The 24,908-nt window shown below is 36.2% G+C and overlaps 1 protein-coding gene across 1 annotated transcript in view; it reads left to right on the forward strand.

Moving 5' to 3' along the window:
* Positions 1-2,611: 2,611 nt before the first annotated feature.
* SEMA3A (semaphorin 3A) overlaps positions 2,612-24,908 on the forward strand; it is a 322,842-nt gene continuing 300,545 nt past the window's right edge. The window contains exon 1 of the mRNA XM_038153363.1: positions 2,612-2,630. The gene's annotated coding sequence lies outside the window, so the exon portion shown is untranslated. The remainder of the gene's footprint in view (positions 2,631-24,908) is intronic.

Here is a 24,908-nt window from a genome sequence, read left to right on the forward strand (position 1 = left end):
TCAACGTATTTTTCATCAAACTGTCTTTGATTAAACAGTTTTTGGTAAATAGAAAAACTTCGATTTTTCATCACTTTTACCTCAGGTGAGTCTCTGTTTCCAGGCTAAAGAGTGTAGCTTTCCCATGCTAAATCTGAGCCAGGTATTCCTTTCTTATCTCACCCAAAGTGCAGGCATTAAAAACATCTAATTGCAGATGGCTTGTTGCTATTAACTGTACAGTAGGGTGGTGTATTAGAATTGGTTTTGCTGCCTTGGAAATAGGAAGTCCATTTCGTAAAAGGCTACTCTGCCAGAATTCTAAGAAAATACTTCAAGACTGAAGATAAACCCTTCACTTTCCAAGAATCCCGAAACTGTAGGCATGAAAAGGACTGCAAACTGTTCAATCTCATGAGGCCTGAGGCATTCTGTTACTGCCAGACTCAGAACTGCAAATTTTTGATGAACTTTAGATGTAGGTATCTTCTAACTTTAGGTACAGGCAACTCTCTCTCATATATGTGTTTTAAGGCTCATTAATCCCTAAATCTTGCTTAATTTCTTTTGTGTGACTAAGAAATTTCATGAAGAGGAAAGAACATGCCAACAGTCTACCCTGTTATTCTGAGGGAACAGTGAAAAATACACACTTATGGAACAATTCTACGGGGTGGAAAAAAAAAAGAAACTGCTATGAAAAGAAAAATATTTGTCCATTTTTTATGTTTCCTTTGCTGTTTCAGTTACCTGGATATGAATGGCCCTTATTGAAAAATTAATAACAAGAGCTTAGATGGGAAATATCCATAGGATTTTGTATATAAACCACTCTTGTCTAAAGGTCCTGATCAAACAGCTGGTAGATATTAGGGACCAGGACTCCCTATACACAATAAATAAGTACCATAGTATCCTACACTGGTATTCTAGAATACTGTAGTAGCATTGTTTTGGGCTGCATGAGGATAATCTCAGTTCTTATAAGACATTGTAACTGCATTGATCAATGCTGATTTAAACCAGTTGTGGATCAGGCATAGGGAGAGGTGGATTTACCTTAGTTAACTCAAAAGGAGATGCCACAATAATCACCAGGAACAAGATGCAATTTGCTCAACCTCTTTTAGATTGCAGATCTTTTAGATACCTCCATAGCCTCAGACTTGTTGCCTTCTTGCAGTGCTTGTTTCTCACCTTTGACCATGAAGGCATCCCAAGGTGATCAGCTCAAATTCAGGCATCTGCACTGTGGGATGTTTAACTGTAAGTGGAAAAAAATGAAGAAGTCAAGATTCACTGAGAGAATTGTATCAGACTCATCATTTCTGAGTAGAAGTCCAGCAAAGAGCGGGTAAGCATTATTTAAGTTCCACTTAAACTTTGAAGTAGACAGCCGGCGCACACATGAGCTCACACGTGGGAGCCCTGCACTTGGGATCATTTCAGCACTGCACAAGTAGCCCTTCTCTCCTGTCTGCGTAGGAGTGTAACGTGTACTATTACAAACATTGTTGTGATAACAGGGATTCTCCAACCATCTGCTGCAGCCAAGTTACAATAACCTGGGAGAAGCCACATGACAAAATCACCCCTGACACGTACTGGTGCGGTTAGGCTGATTTTGGCCCTATGCATGTCAGACAGAAGTTTGTAATAAGGTTTCCTTGTTCACTTCTCTGACAATCTGCTTCAACCATTCTCAGAAATAACTGCTAACGGCAGATTCACTCCCACTGTTCAGCTTCTCTTTTTCTTTTAAACTGAACCAGACATGAGAGACAATGTAAAACCCTCAAAGTAACTCTAATCCATTTCCAAAAGATGCTTCAGATTGTACGGTAGCCCAGGATTCTGTTTTGAATAAACCCATGCTCATGCTCTTTGCAACTGAGTATTTCTAATGTAAGTGCCTGCGAGGAGGAGGGGAGAGAGGTTCATTAATAATCATGATGGTTTCAGTATTGTTGCATAACTCGGTCAATTTGATCACCCTCTGGGCTTTATCAGGTTTGTTTTATTGCAGTTTGCTTGTGCCTCTGCAGTTCCCATTTTGGGGAGTTGTAGTTCCTGGGAGCTTCCACGCTATCCCCACTTCCAAGCGCCGTAAAGCGGCGGCCTGCTGTTTTAATCACGCCTCTCTTTCTCCAATGTTGTTTGCGCCCTGGTACAACCCATCTGCCTCAGATCGAGTGCTCCACTGGGGCTGCACACATCTGCCAGCCAGATTACCTTCGTACACAATTACTCAATCCACCGTAAGGCTCTTTAATAGGAAACAAGTGTGACAACGGCAAGCCTTTTTTCTCTCGCTCTCTCTCTCTCTCCCCCTCTCTCTTTTTATTTTTTTTTTTCTTTCAACCACATAGTCAAACCGCCCTAATAGAGATGAAGCTTGATAGATCCACCCAGGTGTAGGTGAAATGGTAGAGCCTCAAGCGTAATAGATGCCGTGTTCTTGTGCTGAAGTTCAGCCTCGTGTCCTGAAGGGTTGTCTGGCAGCACAGAGATGGGTTGCTCTTTGCACAGTTAAAAAGTCAATGTGCTTCCTCCAGCTCACATGTATGACTAATTTAGAAAGCAACCTGGATCTAGGTGAGCGCTCCAGAACTGCCTCTTCTCTTCAGTGCACGGACAAAGCACAGCACACAGTAAGTGGAAAATTTGTATTTACTTGTTTTACTTGGGAATTAATTAACTGTGTTTACTTTTGAGGGAATCCTCCAAAGACTGGTGCAGAAATGAAGCAGAATAATGTTTGCATGCAGATCCCTTGTGTATATCTTCCTGTTTCATTTTACACTGTGCCCTTGTCCTGCCACTTCAGCCTGATTACTCAGCCCATAAAGCTGGGCTGAAGCAACTATCTTGTCTAAAACTGAGCTATAAATGGTATCAGCAACACCGGGTCTACCTCTCTGTTAAAGCATGCATCTGTACAATATCTGATTTCTAACCAGAAGTAGGGTTTAATCACTTTTATTAAAAAATTAATAAATGAAAATGTTTAAACTAAAAAAGTTAAATGCTCCAAACCTCCTTTTTTTTTTTTTTTGGGGGGGTGTGAGGGGACGAGGGGTTTGAGGGTGAGGGGGGAAAGGAGGAAACAAGAATTAGAAATGTTAGTTATTAAAAAGGGAAGTAATTTAATGTGAAAAAGAAAGCTGCATTATTTTGTGTACCAAACCATTAATTCAAACATACTGAGAATGTTGCCAAACTCACAAACTGTATAAACTACAGTGATAGTAATGCTTGAAAAAAATAAAAGAAGGTTACTTGTCTAAAATGCAAGAGGCATATTAGAACCAGATGTACAGAATCTCAACTTTGAATACTCAGTCTTTCATGCTTGGTTTAAAGCAGCCTTAAAATTGCCTTTACTTTGCATTTACAACTTTGGATTCGCTGTTAAACTGCACTTGAACTTGAAGTCAAGATTTGATCTTAGCAAGCACATATTATTCGAGCCTCCTACCAGAGATTTACTTTGCTATTGGGAGTCTGTTTACTACTGTACTGTATATCCTGAAGGACATTAACAAGCTTTTTGTGATGGACTTTCAGGTGGAATGTAAAATGTAAAAGAATGTGTCCATTGCATATACAGAATGTTCTCTCTGAGAAATAAACACATGCATTATAAAAGGGATTTGCCAGCACCTCAAGCAGATGATGATACACTATAAGAATGCGCACAAGTATGTCTGAATTTATTTTCTGGGGCATCCAATGAGATGACACTTCTCACTTTAGACTTAATTTATTCTGAAATATTACTCAGGTTGGAAGCTGTTGTCAACACTAGAAGTGGAAGAAATGAGTCTGCACAGTTATGCCTACAAAATTTTTTCAGTAGTCTTCATTTCTGCAGAAGAGTTATTCTCTTTGCTCTTGGACAGACAATTATATATGGTTCTTTTAATTAGCTGTGGCTTGGGGCTGCTACAGTTATCCTTTGTGCATGATAGCCATTAGCCTGATCTGCTGCTGAAAACATCCTGTCTGTTAACACCAAGATCCTAAATATGGCAATTCAAAAGTTGAGAGTTTGGGAAGGTAAAATAACCATTCCAGATGAAATATTTTGACCTGCAGTTGCTGGCATCAGGCAGTGGTCAACGTCTACCCCCTACAGGGAGAGAATCTAATTTCATTGTCTCCCTCATTCATGAGCACTGTAAGAGTTCCAACTCTTATGCTCGAGTACTGAAGTTATTCTCTGGCTTCAACAGCTGCCTCCTAATGGCTGGGACAAACTGTGATTAGTAGAAAGTCATTTACAAAGAACTAATAAATAGCATAACTAATAAATAACAGTAGGCATTTTCTCTCTCTTAAATTGAACCCAGTGGAAAATGGCTTTTAGACTTCAAAAGCCATAGTCAGCAGTGCCTTCCTTCATAGTTACAAAGTGCAAGCATGAGTTCACAAAACATTTCTGCTTACCTTAAGTTGAGGAAAAGTCTGAAATTCTCAGCATCCAGAGCTCCAACATTAAGTCAGCTGCAGAACGTATGGATCTCAATCACAACTTTACAACAAGGCACAGATAATATGACGATGTAAATAATGACCCTAGACGTGGCAGTGTGGACATGAGGTTAAGGTACATCCAAATACAAGTGAGATGATGGAGTTATGGGACAGGTAGTTTGGGCCAAATTCACATCTATTCTAACAAATTTTGAGTAGTATTTCATAGTTGGCTTTCAAGGCAACAGATACCTCTGTAAGGCGTTTAGGGCTAGGAAGAAAAAAGGATGATGATTCTACCAACTTATGTTTCAATTTATATAAACATACCTGTCTAAATTTATCCCAGTTTGCTTGTTTATTTAATTCAAGAAAACTAAAGAAGCATCATGGGTTTTAATCATATGTGCTGTGTTAGCTATTGTGCTTTAACATGTTTTTAATTCAGATATTACACATTTGCATTTAAGTTACACCACCATTTACTACTTCGAAAGAACAACTTTTAAATATTTTAAATAAGCATCATGAGCTTCCTCCTCTTCCTGTTTATCATATTGAGTTTTGAATGTGTGCAGAGTAACAATCTAAACTACTTTCTCCCTTTCACCATCTTTCTGATATATGCACTAACATATACATACATATAATCACATGAAATGTAATGTCCTATCCTTCTCCACACTTTGAAATGGAACTTTGGATCTTTCAAGACCTCTTCTGTTGGCTTCAGTACCCAAAATAATTTCACAAGAAAAAAATATGGCATTTCAATATTATAAAGCTGAATCCTGACCTCAGCTACAACTCATGCCTAACAGAGTTTTGAGTTTATGTCCTTATTATCCTTACTCAAAAAAGAGCAAGGATCTGAAAAAAAAATCCAGATCATAAAGCACATGTTATTTACTTAATTGTTCAGACCTAAATTTTTCTTTATTAGGCCTTTTGTTTAAAGGGATGACTACAACCCTGAGTGGCTTAGTTTAGGCAAAGACATTTGAGATTTTTTGCTATATGAGTTCCATCTTCAAAAAAGAGCCCAATGGCAAATTGTCAGCTATACTTCAGCTTTATAATGGAAGCATAGTGCCTAACACATCAGTTAACTATAGTAATAAAGAATTTGTTAATTACTCAGTAGTCATTTTGAAAATTTTGTTAATAAACATAATCTTACCATACTGTTTACAAACTAAACCACTACAGACAGAAATATTAACCACATCTTTTTTCTTTCTATAACCAACATTTCAGCAGAAGGCTTTAATTTCACTCCCACTTGCTAGTGTAGTGGAAGCTGTAGGTATTGTATGACAAAATGAATCCTGTTTTATCTTCTTTGATACTATTACTCATGGCTGCTAAAGATTTAATGAGTCTTAAACTGAAAAAGATGTAGAAAAAGTGCTTATAGGCATAACAATGTGTTACTGATGAGCATCAAAAGATTACCAGGACATTAGCTAGGGTTACAGGAAAACCTCAAATAGTGTATGTTCCACAAATCTAAAATATTTTCCATAAGTAATCACTGATGAAAGTTTCTCTTCATCTTTCTCATCATTATTCTTCTTCTTCATATAAAGCATCAATCCGAAGCTAGTTCAGATCCTTTTTCTGCTAAGTCCAATGTGCTGCAGGTATAGTCAGAAAGCATTGCAAGTGCTATTAACATTAAAATTTCACCAATCATTTACACCAATGCACCGCAAACTTGCATATTTTACTTTCCAAAGTCTTGGGTGCTTCTGTGAATTTATATCAATGCTGATTTGATGCATGAACTGCTACTTAAGAGGGCATTTTGGGTACTACCATGGAAACTAAGCCTTTGTTCCAGAAAGCTTAAGTCCAGTGATAATTAGGTTTTTAGTAGTGAATGTCTGACACATACTTTTAAAAGAAGGTTTAATACCAAGTAGGTCTGATTTAAAGATACACAAATATATTAGGAATCTGGATACAATAAGATTTCTTGCTGATGTCAATATTAAAACTAAATCACCTTAAATATTAAAAAAATTGTTTCCAAAATTTCTAGTAGATTCAGACAATGTTATATTTTGTGTCTTACTGCTCTATATCAACATGAAAGCCTTAAAATACCATAAAGCTGTTCTTTTTGCTTATTTAACTCATTGGTATCACAGTAAAGAGGTGTTGATTTGTTGATTGTTGATAATTTTGCTCCTAATATATAGACTTGCAGATGTTCACATAAAGGGCTTGTATGAAATAATGCTGTCATTCTGATTTATCATTCTGATACTTTAGTACCAGTTCGTGAAGTGGTCTTTCTCATAATTAATGGTAGGTTGATCTTCAAAGGAGCTTAGATGCTGATGGCAGCAGGTACAAATATCCAGGAATAATGGAAGTTAAACTTCAGGAAGAAATATAAAATCATGCCTTTCTAGAGACAAGCTGCATACAATCCTTTTTCTCCTATGAGGCATTGGAGTGCAAATGTTATTAAAACAAACAGCAAAGAAGTGCATTTTAAGAGCAACATGCCTCTCTCCTTCTCCTAAAAATGTGACTTCACTTGAAATGATTAATGGGAAAGGCTTTCTGGGTTTTTTTACTGCTGTTCTTTAAAGGGTGATAAAGATATATGAACCCCATGATATGCACAAATCCCATGCACAATGACTACAAGTTTGATTCAGTAGCTTGCACTCTGGTGTAAAACCTCAGAAAACAGTGGTAAGGAAACCATGAATCAGAATAATTTATTTTTCATTATTTTTTTTCCTTTAAATTTAAGAGTGAAAAAAATACTCAACTAGACTAGACTAGACTAGATTACTTTGTGGTTTTTTACCAAATCTTATTTTGGATTTACTATTTTAAATTCAGTTTAGGTGTTGTCTCAGTTTCTTCCTTGGCGTTAACAGCAGGGCGCAATTTTTATTTTGATTGGTTTTAAAGTAACACCAGCTATGAGTTTTTTTACTCTGACAACTTTGAAATTCAAAAACCTGTAAAACTGGGACAAACTGGCCAACGGTACTGCACAAAGGAAGGACTGAGGTCAAAAATTAGTTTGTTACATTTCCAGAATGTTGTACTGGTCTTTAAAAGCTCCATGAATGTAAACCAATCTTTGAAATATCCACACAGCAAATTCACATGGTGCATGTCACAGACATGGGTCATACCTGTATAATAATATTAGTGTTATCCTCAAAATTTACATTGAATAAAATGAAAGGCATCGTATAACGTAATGTGATTTTCACTGGAAGTTTTTTTACCATGGTAGGTTTTCTTACATTGCAAATACACCCATACCTCTGGGGAACTGATACATGATACACTTTTAGTAATGTTGATTTTTAAATCATAGGCCCTATGCAACCACACAAACCTGGACTTTCTCTTCAATTCCATTACAGTGTGAGAGGAAACTCCCCCCCCCCCCATTTTTTCTAAATCTCATTTTATAAAATTCCTAAAGAACTAATTATTATTTAGGTCTGAGTATATTCCTGTTCAGTAGGAGGTCTTGTATTTGGCTGAGGGAGGGCAGTGCCTGGCAGACTTATTCTCCTAGAAAAGATTCTGAAGAAAAAAGAAGGCTCTCTGTAAGGACACATAAGTTACAGAAGAGTATGTCTGTCCCACATGAGTCTTTCAGCATCATTCCAAAAAGTTTTCCTAGTCCAACCTGCCCTAACACAAATTGGGGCATTCACCTCATGATCCCAGACATCTTGCATTAAAATGCCATTTAAGCAGCTGAAACACAGCCTTCACATTACTTCACATGAATTAAGATGAAAAGAAAACTAAAAATAATATATGTGAAGACTTCTGCCTCTGCAAGCCAATGAATAAGCAGAAGGGATATGAACAGGGCCTGAAGGCAATGGTTTGCAGAGCTTTTTGCTCTGTAGGAAAAAGCATGTTTCGGTTTGTTTTGATCACAGAGACAAAGACTCATCCCTAACAAATCTTCCATTGGCTAATGCACAGCTGAAAAGTGATACAGCACTGTGGTGTGGATGGAGAAGGATAAGATAGAACAGAAGTAACAGATGATCACAATTCCAACTTTTTTTAGCGGGGGAAAAAACCCCACCCTTAATTTAATAGAGATGATGTTAATTTTCCTTTGATAAAACAGAGATTTGAGAAGGCTGTGCAGATGGCCAGCACTGCAGAGAACAGCTCTGTCAGGGCTCCTTTTGCATCCACAAGAACACAGCATGCCAGCAAAGCTTGATGGTCCATGGATCAGTGCTTCCACCTCCTCACAGGCCAAATTTCCACAGGCTGATTTGTGCATGTATGAGGTGGCTGGGATACTCAAAGCTAAATAAACCCTGTTTGTTGTTTCATGGAGCTTCTTGTGGTTCACCGTTTCTCCAGGTGACCTTACTTGGCAGCCCTTTTAACAGAAGAAAGAATTAATGACATGTCAAGTGAATTACTCTGTTTGTTATCACTGCCATGGTTCCTCTCACACCAAGTTTAGGCACATAAAGGGTATTGTGGGAGAGCAGACACAGCTGATGCCCATGCAGGATTGGATCTGTGAAAAAAAACCCAACAGATAACTGCTGTCTCCAGAGGGAAATTTCTGCCAAAATACACACCAGCTTCAATAATGCATGGATTCAGCACACGTTTTTTTATTTAGCACCTTTATAAAATTTAAATCTATATATACTTGCATTCATAAAATAATATGTCAATCACACTTCACATTACTAGATTTAAGATCTTGTAGGCTACAAATTTACTTATTGTTAGCATTTATCAGCATTTTCATGGCCAATCACAAATTTGATGAGGGTTGACAACACTCATTTGCAGCAATTAATACAATCTCAGAAAACTTGGGTTTATGAACCTGACAATCTCAAGTGTTTGGGATTTGTTTGGGTTTAAAAATGCCAGTGGCTACTTGTCAAACTTCATTTGTAAATCAAAACTGTTTTTCAGCTCTACACCTGCAAAACAAGTGTTCAAAACTTGTAAACTTCTTTATGGATATATATTCTTGGCTTTCAGATGTAGTGGAAGGAGTCCAAGACAATTTTTTATGGCTGAATTATAAACACCTGAAAAATGGAGTTTGAAATGAAAATGCTGACACAGCTTTAATTATTGCAGCATGAATGATTTTATTATACACTATCCACAGTGTCTATACATACAAAGTACATGCTCTAGTGTTCTAATATTTCATTTAAGAAAAAAGCAATTACTTAGCAGATGTAGAGACCTACGCACAAATGGGCTAAAGCAATACCTTTATGCTGTCTGAAAACCTATATGGAATGTTATTACCACATAAAAGGGTTTCTACTTTAGAAGACTCAAAGTTACAGAGAACCAGCTAAAGCAATAAACTGCTCTGGTGTGCTTAATTAAAAAGCTTCATGTTACTGAAGTCAATTGAAAAACAGAAGGTTGGATTCTTTAAGGTAATTTTGTCCTTTTCTATTAAGTGCTTATCAAGTGTTAAAGAATTAAATGCCGTCCCAGCAGTTTAAATGGAGAATAATTTGCTTTTCTTCTATTGAAGGCAATTCTTTATGCTGTCAACCTAGACACATGTAATAAAACGGGCAATGTGAATGTAATTGGGTGACATGGTTGGATTTAATTTACCTTTAATTAACCAGAATTGTAGAAGAAGCAGGGAAATCAGTATTGAGACATTTCAGAAAATAATGTTTTAATGTTACATAAAGCTGGAAAACTTTGCAAAAAAATAAAAAAAATAAACCAGAGAGGATTGCCAAAGTATATTTCAAGTTTATAAGCACAGTAGTTAGTGTGGATATTGACTCAGTCACATAAAAGACCAACCTCCAGGCTGGATTTGTTAGTGACACTGAAAGGCTTATGAGAAATAATGGATTTCTGTGAACTCTACACTCTTTTAGTGATGTGCATGATCCATTTTAAAGAAGTCAGTGTTTTTTCCTCTGTTTTTCCTTCTTTTTTTTTCTTTCTAAAATGGTGGTACAACTTCTTGACATTGGCTCTTTTTGGGAAGCCTAAGGCTTGCGTGCGCTTTCTCAACAGATGGGTGTGGAATGTATATGGCTGAATGAAGGCTCTTGTCGTTCCCTTTCTTGGGTGAGCTCTGCACTGTCCTTGGCATGGTTTGTGCTGCAAGGTGATTCCAGGTGATCCCAAGAGCAGGCAGAGAGCAGCAGTGCCCTGGGCCCCCTCCCAGGACACGCTCTGGTGCCAAAAGCCATGAGGTGGTGGTTTGGGTTCCCCAGGCCAGGTCTGCCCTGTGCTCCGGGAACATCCACCTGGAGAGCTGCCAGTGCCCAAGGCTTTATGTGGAGTGTTCAGCCCAGCACAAAGAGGCAGTGCAGAAATCTGCTTCACCTGTAAAAAATAGGAATTTACATAGGAATTATTGCTGTTCCTATGTCTGCTGTGTTCAAAATTCTGCAACATTTTACCCTCTACAACACGTAAAGAGGATCTAACATTCAGATAACATAGACATTAAAAGTGTTAGGAACATGTAAGTACACAGTTTGTCGCTGGCTCAAAAGAATGTTTAGGTCCCATCTAGTTCCAGCATGGTTTTATGTCTTGAGAGAAGTACAGAACAGGTCTATTTTTAATTTTATTTTCTTCTTATTTTAATTCTATTTTTATATTTTTAATTTTAATTTTAATTACTTGGAAGGAAGGGGAAGAACTTGGTGGCAGTCAGTTATAAAGCTGTTTAACCAAACTTATGGGATATAGGATTACATTTGTTCTGAGCTCATTCCTATTTCAGATCTAGTAGTCAAAGAATTAGAACACTTGATTCACTACAAGAGTGAATTACCATTGCTGAATAACTGATTTTAATTTCTCTAACTCCAGTTTTAACTATTCATTTTTGTAACATTAGTGTCCATGCAATTTGAAGTCTTTATATTTTTTTTGTTTTCTAAAATATTGTGGTGTTTTTTACAGATACTGGTCTCAGATAAATTTCTAGTTGTATAACCTCTTCTCTATACTCACCAAAGGCAGGTGAGGACCCCCTCTGAATGATTAATCTTTTAGGTTGATACTGTTGCCCTCTGGACATAACTCTTTCCTTCCACTGAAAGACCAGCAGTAACTGAAGAAGGGCTCTGCAATACTCTCCTCCAATCTGGAGATGCCTGTATTAGGTGTCTAATGACACACATGATAAATCTGGAGATGGATTCAATACAATGTTACACATTATATTCTCCATCCCTTTTCTCTCTCACGGAAATCCTCAAGCATGGGCACCAGAACTGGAAACAACATCCAATGGCAGTTACACAAAGGAAAAAAAAAGTACAGAAGTAATTTAATTTCAGTAACCCATATTTCTTCCTTTGGTTTTGATTACAGCCCTTCTTTTCATTTCAAGACAATGAAAATAGTAATCCTATCAGTTCTGCTTGTTGTAGAGGTGTGGCTTGATTGGTTTTCGTGTGACTCACATTTTACATCAGATCATGTAAATTAGAATCAGGCTCTGTATATATAAAATTTTAGGTCTCAATGAGTTCATATTTCATTTAGTCCTAACCTTTCCCTTTAATTAACTGTATTATACCCATACTACATAATGCAGCATAATATTTCAATCTTTAAGCTAGTTTCATGAGAGGATATTATGTTTCTTCTGCATGATATATATTAGGTGAAATCAAATATAGTAAAATCCTATATAGTTCACATTCAAAATGAATGTCTACCAAGCAATCTAGCAATCTAACTTGTAACAAGGATGCTGACTAAATTTATAAATAATTTCTTCATTATTGTAAGAATGCTGGAATGCAAACCAGCAGTGGGGCAAATTTTCAAATACAGTATGGATTTTACACACGCTATAAACTAGGAGAGGGAGAAAGAGCATGGTGAATTCAAGGCAGCAATATGATCTTAACACAGAAAAGAAATTTCCTGTTTTTCAGACAGGTACATTTAACAGTTGTTACTATTTCACTGTAGTCATGTACTGAAAAACTTATGGGCACAAAAAAGTAAGTAAAGCTTACTTCAGAATACTTAAAAACAAGCAAAGATTTAAATAGTGTGCTAGCCTAATATTTAAATTTCCAACGGCTATAGGGAGTGTCCAAGCAGGTCAGTAAGGAACAAGGAATCCATCCTTGTGTTCTCAGTCACCTTGTTGTAAATGCAGAAGTATTTCTTTCCTGCAGAGGTTAGTGGCAGAGAACAGCAATGCCATCAAACCCCTGGCATATGAACAAGCCAGAGTCAAGCCTGAAAACAATGAAAACAGATAGAAAAGGGGCCAATTAGTCGTATTACTGAGAAAATTAAATATGACACAAAGAGAGCTAATTATGTCCTTGCTCTCGATTTAGATTTTATTAGTTTAGGAACCCTTGGATGTAGCCTAAATTACATGTATTATGTTTAGTTTGATGGGATTTTTTACCCTGTTTGCTTTATATCCTCATGGGCTGCATCCCCAGCTGGCACAGAAGAGTTGCTATTACCTTCAGTAGGACTGGAAGCATTTGCACAGAGGAGGAACCCCAGCTGGATTTGTTGGCTGACTAACTGGACCCTTGGATAATTTTTTTTTCTTCTTCTTTTTTTTCTCTCTCTTTTTTTTTTTTTTTTACATATGAAAGCATTTAGGTTTTAATCTCACAGTGTTTCTCTGCAAGCTTGAGAAAAATGAGCATTAGCATACAACTGCTTTGATGGAAAAAGGAAAACTAACATCTTAGTTTTTGTAAAAGATGAAAAAAGGAGCTGGGAAAAAAACCAAAACCCTTTTATTCTGCAGCAGTGCAAATGTGCTCTGTAGCACAACCTTGATCTCTTAGTTTCCAGATTCTGGAACTAGTTAAACTTCATGACGGTCCTTATTTAGCAAGTCCCTTTCCCACACAAACAGAAACACAGACAGGCAGGAGATGACTTGTATCCAGCTCTTGTATGAAGTAGCTCGCTTTTATTGTGTCTATAGCACACAGCACATGGAACCAGCAATAATAGGTCTCAGCTGGCACTTTAGTAATATTAGTTATAATTACACCCCTGAAAGATGCATTAAAAGAACATTATTATTATTGTTATTATGGTGGAGTTAATCACTTCTCTGCTGCAATATCTGGAATCAGTGTCACTTGATCACATCCCCCTCAAGGTTTGCATTGCACGTGTAGTGCCAACTTTGGGAAGACAATTTTCAGTGTTTATTTTTCTCATCATTGTTTCTAAGGGTAGCTGCAGATCATTGTAAAAATACAATATCAAATATACTTGCTTTGATGACAGAACAGTGAATATGTCTGTGGGTCTTGCTTCTCTATTATGCCATTTTTTCACAAACATGTATTTCTATTTACACCTCACTTTTGAAATAAAAAAGTGCTATTAATCCAATTTAGGAAGGATCCTTCATCAGCAACATGCTCCTCCAGTTGATTTACATTGTACAAAATGTGCATTAGATGATACTTGTAAAAGGCAATTCCTCTTGCACATTTACATCATCAAATAATGAATATAATTTTAGTGAAACATTTACTAAGTTTATAAATTTTAATCTTGGAGAAAATGCAGAGAAATCTGAATTGGCGTAATTGTAAAGAATAACCATAATTAATTAATGTTGAATTGTTAAATAGAGGTCGGTGTGTAAAGTGAGGATCATGCAACAGCACTCCATTCCCAAATCCATGCATGTGACAGAGGGTATAGTGGTCAGTCTTGTAAGCTGAGAAGCAGAAAAAGATTGGAAAAATTTTAAATCAGTTAAGGTGCAATACTCTCCTCCGAGTCACAGGCGCTGAACTGTGGTTGTTGAAAGCATATCTTAAAACAAGAGAATAAGGTGAAGAAATATGAGGACAAATGATAAAATCAGATACGTTAGAAGAAATACAAGGTTGTGTTAAGAGAAAGAAATAAGCAACAGCATGAGTACTTGATCAGATTCTTTTATGCAGAGGCACAGAAAGACAAGAATGTTCACAGGGAACTTCCTTGCACTTTTTGCTGTTGTAAATTAAACTTTCAGATTTTTACTTCTAGGCTTGGTCAAAAGCTCCCTAAAATTCCATAAAACTAGTTTTTCCATGAATTTCAGCAAGTTTTGGATCAGAATCTTTGAAAGTAGTCTCTGCATGAGGTGGACTGACAGCAGATGACTTCCTGTAGGATGGGTGAATAGATGAGGAGGGATATTCTAAATTTGAGTGATGCATACAGAGACAGAAGTTTTGAGCATCCACCATCAATCCTTTCCCTTCTTTGAACTATTTTATTCCTGATTCATTGCAGAATTGGGCAATGAGGCAATTACATTATATTGCCTTTAAAGAAATGAGGTTAAGCACTGCAAATGGTTGTATGCCATTTTTAACACCTGTGGAAAGTTTTGCCTAGCTGATCACAAAGGAGGCATTTTCTGCAGATGTTGTTTTCCTGAAAAATTAATAACATAATCTTTCCATAATACCAGCAGCTGTAATAATACCATTAATAACCACTTGACTGCTTAATATACATTCATGGGTTAGCAGCAGCTTTCCACAATGTTTTTAAGATGATTTAGCTCAAAGGTTGACAGGAACTTTTTGACAGAGTATTTTTTGTGTGAAAAAAATGCCAACTTCTCACAGGTACTTTTGAGAGGAACATGTCACTGCTGGTGACAGTCTAACCAGAACCCACACCTCAAATTAAAGGACAGGATGGGAAGTTGTGTGGAGCACAAATGTAGAGATAGAGAAACTCACACAAGTTTTTTGGAAACTCAATTCCTCTCTTTAGGATGCTGTTCAGCCTGCTAAAATTTCTGCTCTTCAGGTGAGAGGATCAGAGATAACTTTCTTTCCACCAGCCAAGGCTTCTGGAGCACAGTCTGTGTTGGGTGAGAGTGTCCATCCTGTACATCCTGACATCCCTCAGCTCAGGCTCGTTGTGGGAGAAAGCAACTCACAGCTTAATCTGTGCTTTTCACGGACTTTACACATGGGTTCATTGGTTCTGGAATTGCTTTTGGATGTTTTGGTTTGGGAATTTAATCTTTTTTGACCTGAAACATTGTGAAATGAAATCACTGAAGAAAAAGATCTGAGAATTCCATCATTTTGTGTCACACATGTGAGAAGGGGGTGACTATGTGAGAATTTTTTTCCAGGTGTTTAAGCTATATTTTGAATCCTCCAGTCTTTATCTCTCTCTGTTGAGGCTTCCTTTCAACCAATACCATTCCTAGATTGCCCCTTGCAAAGTACAGTGCCAACCTGATGAGCAGACGTGCTAATTTCTAAAACCTCCATCTTGATAGAAAAAAGTGACACTTTGTTTAGGCTGAATGTATTTTACTGAAAAAGTACAAAACTTTTAAAAAGATGAATAAATATGGTATGATTTACCCTCTTTTGTGACAATGGAACATCACAGCAGGACCTAGATGTATTGCAAATGTTTAACAGGAAACAATCAGCTAAATGTAGAATAAGATCTATTTGGTAATTAAAATGATGAATATTTGTACTAATAGGAAGATTATGAAAAACTCCAATCATTAGAAGGAAGGTGATTTTATTTTTTGCTGTGCATGATGAGCATAATCAACATCAATAATTCTTAAATACCAGAATACTCCTATTGATCAGTGGAAATATTTGTATGCCTGGTGTGATTGAGCCCCAGTGAGCTGCTAATCCCCAAGCAGCTCCTCACTCAGAAGGCAGAAGCGTGAAAGGGAGAAACTCATTGGCTGAGATAAAGACAGTTTAATAAGTAAAGGAGAAATGGGAAGAAGCAGAAAAAAAAGAGATTCCTCCTTGGGCAGATGTATGTGACCTCATGGGTTCCTGAAAATTCAGTGAAAATGGCTGTAGCAAATTCTTATCCTAATTCTTTCACTTCATTTTAGATATTTTTAATTATGCAGGGATCAGATCAGTAAAATGAATTGCTTTAATTCCAAAACTTTTATGGCAAAATCAAAATCAAGATTTTTGAGTCATACTTCCTAAAATCTGAATGAATATTAGATTGCAATCATGGACCTGTTAAAAGATCTAAATTGGAACAATCCACAATTGTTTTTTTTTGTGAAAGTCTAATAAATCTTCCAAGATTCTAAGTTATTTATAGTTTTTGTTGTCTTTGAGACAATTTTAATTTTTTTTATGATTGCAGTGCAAAAAAGACATGACTTGATTTCACTTTCTGTCATCAGATACAAAACAACCTAAAACATCCATGGAGACAAAAGATTATGAGCAAATGTAAACCAAAGGTAGGGTGAGGTGAGGAACAGGAGTTTTTACATAAAATTTTTGAAATCTAAGTCTGAAAATTCCAAAAAGCATTGGTATGTCTTTGACTTTCACAATTCTTGATTCCCTTGATCTTGCATTCTCTCACTGAAAGTTTCTTGCATTTCTGTAGCATAAGCATCATTCAGCAGTTATTAATGCCTAATTAAAACCACAGCCATGAAGAAGTTCCCTGAAGAGCTCCTTTAGGGATAGCAGTGTATCTGTTCCAGACTTATGTCTCTTTCTGCTATTTCTGAGATGAAGATAGCTGAGTCACAGTGAATGCTAATTTCTGTAATGACACTGCCTCATGCAGAGGCATTCCCTCTGGAGTGAGGAACTGACGGTGCTGCAAATGCATCAGCTCATTTAGAAGGACCTGAAGCAGCATTAACCTGTCATGTCCTCCAGGAAACACCAGGTAAGAGCAAAAGACAGAGAAAAGTCACCTCAACAGACAAGCTGTTTTCCATGAAAACAAGCCTGCTTTTGCTTTTCATTTCAACAGTTTGGGTCAAAAGTGACCCAGGAAAACATAATTAGGATTTTTTTTAAATTATTTTTTTCTTATCGCATCTCATGGACTTTACAGTCTTCCTCCACTCTGTCTCATGCACCTTCTTAATTTTTTTCTCTCCCACTTTTCTGGACTCTACATTTATACTTTACTGCCATTATCCCATATTTTGCATTTTTTCACATATTTTTTTTTGTATTCTTCCTTATGCTCCTTCTTAGTCTCCTTCTGTTTCTCTTTACTTTGACTTTACTGGACAATTCTTTTCCTGTTTTCCTGGTTTTCCCCATAGTTTGTATGAGATCTCACTGTCAGGATTTTTGATTTCTTATGTTATTCTTTGGTTCTTCCCCTGCTTCTCAGATACCTCTAAAAAATCTTTATCTTTCCAACTTCTAATATTTAAAGCCTGCATTTTAGTATCTTTTCCATTATTTTTATGCATTAAATGTCTTTTGGTGAAGAATTTGCAGCAGATGCTGAATAGGTAAAATGGTTAGTCTTGCTTTAAAATCAAGAATGTTGGTATTACTGTAGGGGGAAGGTGCAGATGAGACAGATGTAAGGACTGAATTCATGTCTCTGGACTAGTTTCCTCTTTAAACTCTTTGTCTTCCTTGTTTAGAAAATGCTCAGTGTTTGCACAATATTTACGAGAAAAGGATAGCGAGAATAGTAAGGAACATATGATGGACAAAGTGACTCTTAGATGCACTGAGAACTGAGTTTCACAAAAGATTGTCTCACAGAACTGCGGCATATTACTTCAGTCTCAAGTGTTGGTTTTGCCTCACTAAATTCCTAAGAATATTCTTATTCTTCCTTCCTTGTCCTAATTTCTTGCATATTGGTATATATACTGACAGGCAGTTGCTACATTTCACCTCAGGGATTTCTGTACTTCAGTGCTTGATGAAGTAATCCCTTTGTCTAGTTTCTATTTAAAATCTCTTGGGATAAAAGATAACACATGAAGATGTGTAGAATTGCACTCATTCCATTCTAGCTGTAAAAAAATTGAAAGATATGATAATACAAAAAAAAAGGTGCAGATAATAAAATTCTGTGAGCAAGAGATATTAGGAAAAATTACTGCATTTTTTAATTCCAAAATAACATCCATCCACACCTTCATTTTTAAACAAACTTTTCATTGCATGACTCATCTGTAAAATGTTGAGGTCAGCAAATAACATTAACATACAGTAAAAGTTACTAATGACCACCCGTTCCATGTAAAGTATCAACGTTTTGCTTATTGTGTATGGCACAGAAGGAGGAAGTAACACAACCTGCATTTTATTACTTGAATCAGATGCAAAAGGTTTTCAAAACTTCAAATTCAACTGAAAGCAGCTGTTGGGAAAATATCATTACATTATACCTTAAGCTACAAAAGCCAATTTAATGGTGACATTTTATTTTATTCAGATGGTCCTTTCTTTTATTCTGTCTAACCCAGTAAAGCCTGTGGAAATTGTATCTGGATGAAATCACCAGAAGGTGAAGGGCTCATGACTAAAAACATTCTTTAAAGATTATTCAAGGTTACAGTCAAATGGAATAGCAGCACTAACGAGAGCAAAGGTCTCCATAGCTACAGGAAGTAATATTACATCGTTTAGTAGGGCCTTTAAGAAAACACAGTCTTGTTACTAGATTTGGTTAAACGTCAATTAAAGTGCTGAACGAAACCATTAGATACTGTAGAAAACACAGGTATTTTGAAATGTGGGGATGTAATTTCTCCAAATCAGTGTAGAATGGAGCCTGCAGGTGCAGTTACCTCACACCTGATTCAGTACCAGTTACAGTCATTGCACCAGTTTAACTAACTCTTCTTCTCATTTGAATAAATTATTTTTCTATCTGTCTCTCATCTTGGATAATAATACATTCATCCTACACGAGGAATGAGCAGAGCCATTGTAATTTTACCTTTAACTTGAATAGGATGTGATAAAAACTTGAGGGCAGTTGTTCGAATCGGCAGAGATTTGAGCCTGTGCTGTGCTCAGCCCAGGACTGCACTCGATTGAGGACACTTCCAGGAGTGTGAGCACAAGGTGCCCTTTGGCACCGCCCCTGGCTTCTGCACTGCAGATGCCTTTGGCAGCTCTCAAAAAATTTTGCTGCCATGGAACTGTGTTTATTGCCTTCTGTAACTAGTTTAGAATTTTCGTTTTGAGAAGACTGTGACAGTCAGCTCAGAAATTTAAGTTTTCATTTCATGAAAAGAAATACTACTTTCTTTTGTTTTCAACCTGCTGCCAGATACCTTCATTTGGTGCCCTGCTGAACTTGTTACAAGAAATGCTGAATACTGTATAATCAGCTATTAGGATCAGAAGAGATTAAAATATAAAACCAAATTAGTCTTTCTTTTATCCTAAGAAGGCAAATCCTGATTCATTTCAGGAACTGAGCCCAAAGGAATAGAAATGTACATGTAAACTAGATATACAGTTCCTTTAGGAAAGAAAAAAAATAAAAAGAAAAGTAAAGTAGCAAGGTCCAGGGGCACTGCTGTATAAACAAATTTGTATATCTGCATTTTCATATACCAGATCCAGTAATGCCACCAGTCTGAAGAGTTACCTTAATAATGAGATGATTCTCTTTAATGTACATTCTGTTTATTTGGGGCATTTGTAAACTCTTCAGAATAAAATAGTTGACACCCTTATTTAATAGAAAACTGAAGATGTGGGACACTGAAACTTGTCAGGAAATCATCATAGTTTCATCAAAACATGATCATAACAAAATATTCAAGAGCATACATATACATACATTTACCCTTATACATATTCGTTTTTATCAAAATCTAACTTGTGTTTTAATATATCAATTTACTAATATTCTGTGTTGAACAAAGGATAACAATGAAACCATGCTTAATTCCCAACACAAACAAAGTTATTTGATTTTCCTACAAATTCAATCCCTTGAAAGTTATTAAATATTGACACCTGTTACTTTTAGTTTTTTTGGAATTCCCCCAAAACAACAAAGAAAATCTCATTAGACTGTTAGTCTTTGTAATCTTCATAAAGTTTCCACGTATCTTGAAGTTCCCAATTCATAGTTAATAGCCCCAAATCAATCAAACCAATTTTTTCTGGAAGACATTAGGTAAAAGTTACTATAGATTACAAGAAATAACTCTGTATTTTGAGATGTGTCCTGACAAATAGTTGTCCAGTCAGTAGCCACTTTCATATGTATTTTACAATGAACTTTAATATAACAGCTCTTTTGTGTGCCTGCACAATCAAACCTTAAAACAGATAATTTTTTTCTGCCCTTGAATGAATCAGAAAAAAGATATTTTTACCCATCATCACAAATACCTTTCCAAACATAAGCATACCAGCAGCTTAAATATATACACACAAAGAATTCTGAGGAAGTTCAGGAGAGTTGGTGCTGTCAAAGAAATTTTTGTGAAGATGACAACCTTCATTCCTCTGAATAAAAGTGATTTAGAGGTGGGAGAATTCTTCAAAAATCCCCTTTGATCCAACTTCTCTCTTTGCAGTTAAAAGTTCATTGGAGTGAGGTTTGAACTGATGGATAGATTAGAAGGACAGAATCACTGTTGAAATTCTGCAACTGTTATGAAGCATAAACATTAGGAAATTAATTTATTTCTCCCAACTGAATTGCATATGTTGTGCAGTGTTTGAGTTGGCAAGGCATAAATAGGTTGGTCATTTTGAATTAGATCATAAAATTTCTTCAAATTATTTTTTTTTTCCTTTTCCCATACGGCATTCCCATTTATTACAAAGCAAATGTGGTTTTCCCTATTGTTTTGAAAGTCTTTGTTTGATCAAAAAATACAAAATCATATTTCTTCATGCATGACTTATGCATCTGTTGACTTATGCATCTGTTCTAATGGCTGGTTTAATGCAAAAAAGATGAAGTGAAATAAAAATGAAATTGATAATTTGTGTGCTTTTATACATCCCAACACATGCCTTTGTTGAAAAATATGGCAATATTCTACTGTATTAAGCTAGTTTGTTTATACAAATACTGCCTGTGCGCTTACTGAAAATGATGCACACATTTGTAAAACCAGAAAAGTAGATTGACATGTGAGGAAAGACTATCTTACCAAAAGCTCTCCCTAGTTCAATTTTTAAGGACTTAACTAAGCAATTCTAAAGCAAAAGTATCTCTCACTGAAGGCAACATGCATTTGTCAGCTTTAGGTTTCACAGTGCCAAGGCATTTAAACATGGAACTGGGAAGGAAAAGAAATGTTAAAAGAATTTACTAAACCAGAATTTTGATACTATCTTGCTAGGTTGGGGGCAAGTCTTACTCAGCATTTCTATGTGCAGTATGGAAGTTTCCCCATGTTCAAACCTTTTTACAAGCTGTCTGACACATTACACAGCATGCATAATTTCTATTCCACATAATCTGCATTTGATGACTGCCATGGTATGCTGTCAAGCCCACCTTTTTTTTTTTAAGTATTTGCAACTATTGGAGAATAGAAAGGATTATGGATTGTTAGAAGTGCGAGAAAATAAGTTTTAATTTGTCTATTTGCTGCTTGTAGTGAATACTGTTGGCATGAAGAATATCAATGAGCTTTTATGTTCATATCTGCTACCAAGGAATCCTAGCAACTTTGCTATAAAAGTTTTCTTACAGCCTCCTAGAAGAACATTTTACATTATTTCTAATCAACTTCAGTTTTGAAATAATTCTGCCTGCAGTGACCATATTTTAGTAGAAGTCACTCTCAAAGTATAATGAATAGTTAAAGTGTCTGTTTAGAAAAGTTAAGAAAAATCATGTGTCACCTTTTTCATAGTTTTGCAATAATTTTCAACCATTTGATCCAAGAAGAAACTACATTGCTCAGCTGAACCAGAGAAAAGTTTTAAGTCAGAAATCTCATTACAGAACCAAGACTTCCATGGTATGGATCATATTCCGGTCTGTAGACAGAAATCTGTACTTCAGAATATGTGCAATGAGTATTCAGTCTGCACCCCACACTGTAGCAGAGGTACAAAAAGTTATATCTGATGTATGCCTTGAACCATCTACAGCTGTAGGTCTTTTTTAAAAAACTGTTTCTAAGCACCCGAAAGCAGCAGGTTAACATGGCAACATGCCAGTGGTTTGGAGAATAGTTTTCTGACATTCAATTCTCTCCTGCCCCACTTGAAGAGGATGTAGTGGATGATGGAACCTGAATGTAACCCAGAATTCCTGCCACCTTGCCTTTCCTCTCCCCCAGCACCACTGGGTGACCTAAAGGAGCTTGAAATTCTTTGAAGGCTTTCCTGCAAAATGCTGCCTCCCAAGAAATGGGGACAGCTAGCAGTACTGCGCTAGTCTGGAGCAAGGACAAGTTAAAAGAAGTCTGTAATTACTCTGATGCTCCAGCTTCTGCTGCTAAAGAGCAGATATGGCATCAATACTGTTGGAGGAATGATACAGACTTTGCTTTCTTCCATGTAAGGAAATCCTTTCCCTGGTGTTTAATGGAACAAATGCAGCTCCAAATGCTTCCTATTCCTGTGCTAGTGTGGCATAGCATCTGGCCTATATTTGTTAATTCCTTCATAAATTACAGACCCAGATTTTTAGAGGTTGTTGGGATTTTTACACAAATAGGGTGGGATTGTTTCCCTTGAACACTCTTAATTGTTTTTGGCGTAAAAATTATTTGACTGTGATCAGGATCAGACCTAGAAACTTGAAGTAATGAAGTCTACAGACAGCTGGCAAAAGCCCCATTTCTTCTTGCCCATTTATCTTATTCAACTTGGGGGGCCTGGGGTTAATTAGAAGAAAAAAAATTCTGTTAAACAAGGCTTTGTTAAGTAGATCTGCGTTCTTCCTGGATTTAAAACTCATTGGTTCTACTCTCTGGATAAGCATAAAAGAACTATTCAGCTCTTGGTATACTCATTTCATCTCGCAATTGACATTCAAGCAACTCAAACACAGCATGAAGTCAACCTTTGGTGATGAAACACTAATGAATCTTTAAAAGGACTGTTGATGTAATACTTTGCTGATTGGAGAGCGAACTCTTTATTTTTGTTTTCTGCTTACATACATGCTGATTGATGGAATAGTTCTCAAATTCCTTAGGAATCTGAGGGTTTTTTCTTGCTGAATTTTGATTTTGAAGTTTAATTTTCTATTTTAGTTAGAAAACTGTTTCCCAGCATGTGAGGGAAATTGAAGGATTCAGAACCAAAAATAAGATGGAGCAGCACTAGCTTTGATAAAAAAAGGACAAATTGAGCAAGTAAACAAAAATCACCATGAATCCTTTCTCCTTTATCACAAACATTTTCCCACTTATATGGTAAGATTTTAAGCATAATTTCCCACTGAAAATTAATGATTTGGCTGTTCAATTTCTGTAAACTCATTTGCTGTGTCCTGTTCTCTGCTGATGGCTCATTCGCATCTTTTGCTCAGAGAAGCATAATATTTCGTGGCTAACAAGAAAAGTTAAAAAAAGAGCAAGAGTTTCACTATTCCTACAGTAGTGAATTGGGTACTTAAGGTTGCTGCATACTGTCAGTTTCTGCTTTGCTCCTTTGTAGTACTTTAGAGCAGTTTTGCTCTTATTCCTCCTGGTGTCTTATTGAAAGGGCATTGATCTACTCTGTTTTAAGAAAGGATCAAAATATGCCTCCAGTTTGGAAAGATTAGGATTCTGAAAGAAAATTACATCTATCCTTAGGGGTTAAAGCTGGGCTATAATAGATGTTTACATAGGTAGAAAGTCAGCCATTTTCAGCACACAGCCACTCTAACATCAGTTAGAACGACGCACATATGACAGCAGAGACTGTTCCAATATCCAAGAACAGAAATATTTAGGCAATTAAAACCCACTGATGGAATGATATTTCAATGGCAGCCAATTGTCTCACTTTGGAGGCATGGAGGAATCAGGACTGTTTTAACAAATCAGCACCTAGACAGCTTCCAAAAATGCATTGCTAGTAATAAAATAATATTTATAGAAATGAAATATAAATTAAAACCAGGTCATTTTTTCAACAAATGCTTACTCTAACAAGTGAGTTATTTTTTCCCAAAGGTTTTGTCTATGAAAGACCAGGTAATTAAAAAAATATATATATATCTTAAAAGAAAAGATGAGCAAAACAAGGGAAAATTTTCTGAATTGTACACGTATTTCCAGTTATATTTTCAAGATGATTAGAATTAATACAAAGGGTAAAATAGCTTAGCACAAAAATGAAAGTCTTTCATAGTTCAAAAAACCACAGCCCCTTTATCGACTGAAAAGCCACTTGAGAGAATACAAAACTGGACACCATAAAAAATACTGTATCCATTCACATTCATAAATCTATTTCTGTATTTGTCCTGCAAGCAGACTTTTCTCAAGTCTGATCATCTTTCTGAGCATTGGTTAGAAAATATTTATCTTTTTTTAGTAACATAGCATCTTTCCTTTGTTTTTAATTTTCTAATATTCCACCAAAAAGAAACCAAACTTGAACATTTTAATTGGATTCAAAAGTTTGAATGTGTATGTTGATTTAATATGTTACATTTCACTCCATGGAAAATATGATTTCCAGGGAGAAAAGGTCTTCAATCTTTTTAAATTTTTTTTTAAGGCAAAG

Source organism: Motacilla alba, chromosome 1A, assembly GCF_015832195.1.
Source record: "Motacilla alba alba isolate MOTALB_02 chromosome 1A, Motacilla_alba_V1.0_pri, whole genome shotgun sequence".
In the NCBI taxonomy this organism is placed as follows: domain Eukaryota; kingdom Metazoa; phylum Chordata; class Aves; order Passeriformes; family Motacillidae; genus Motacilla; species Motacilla alba.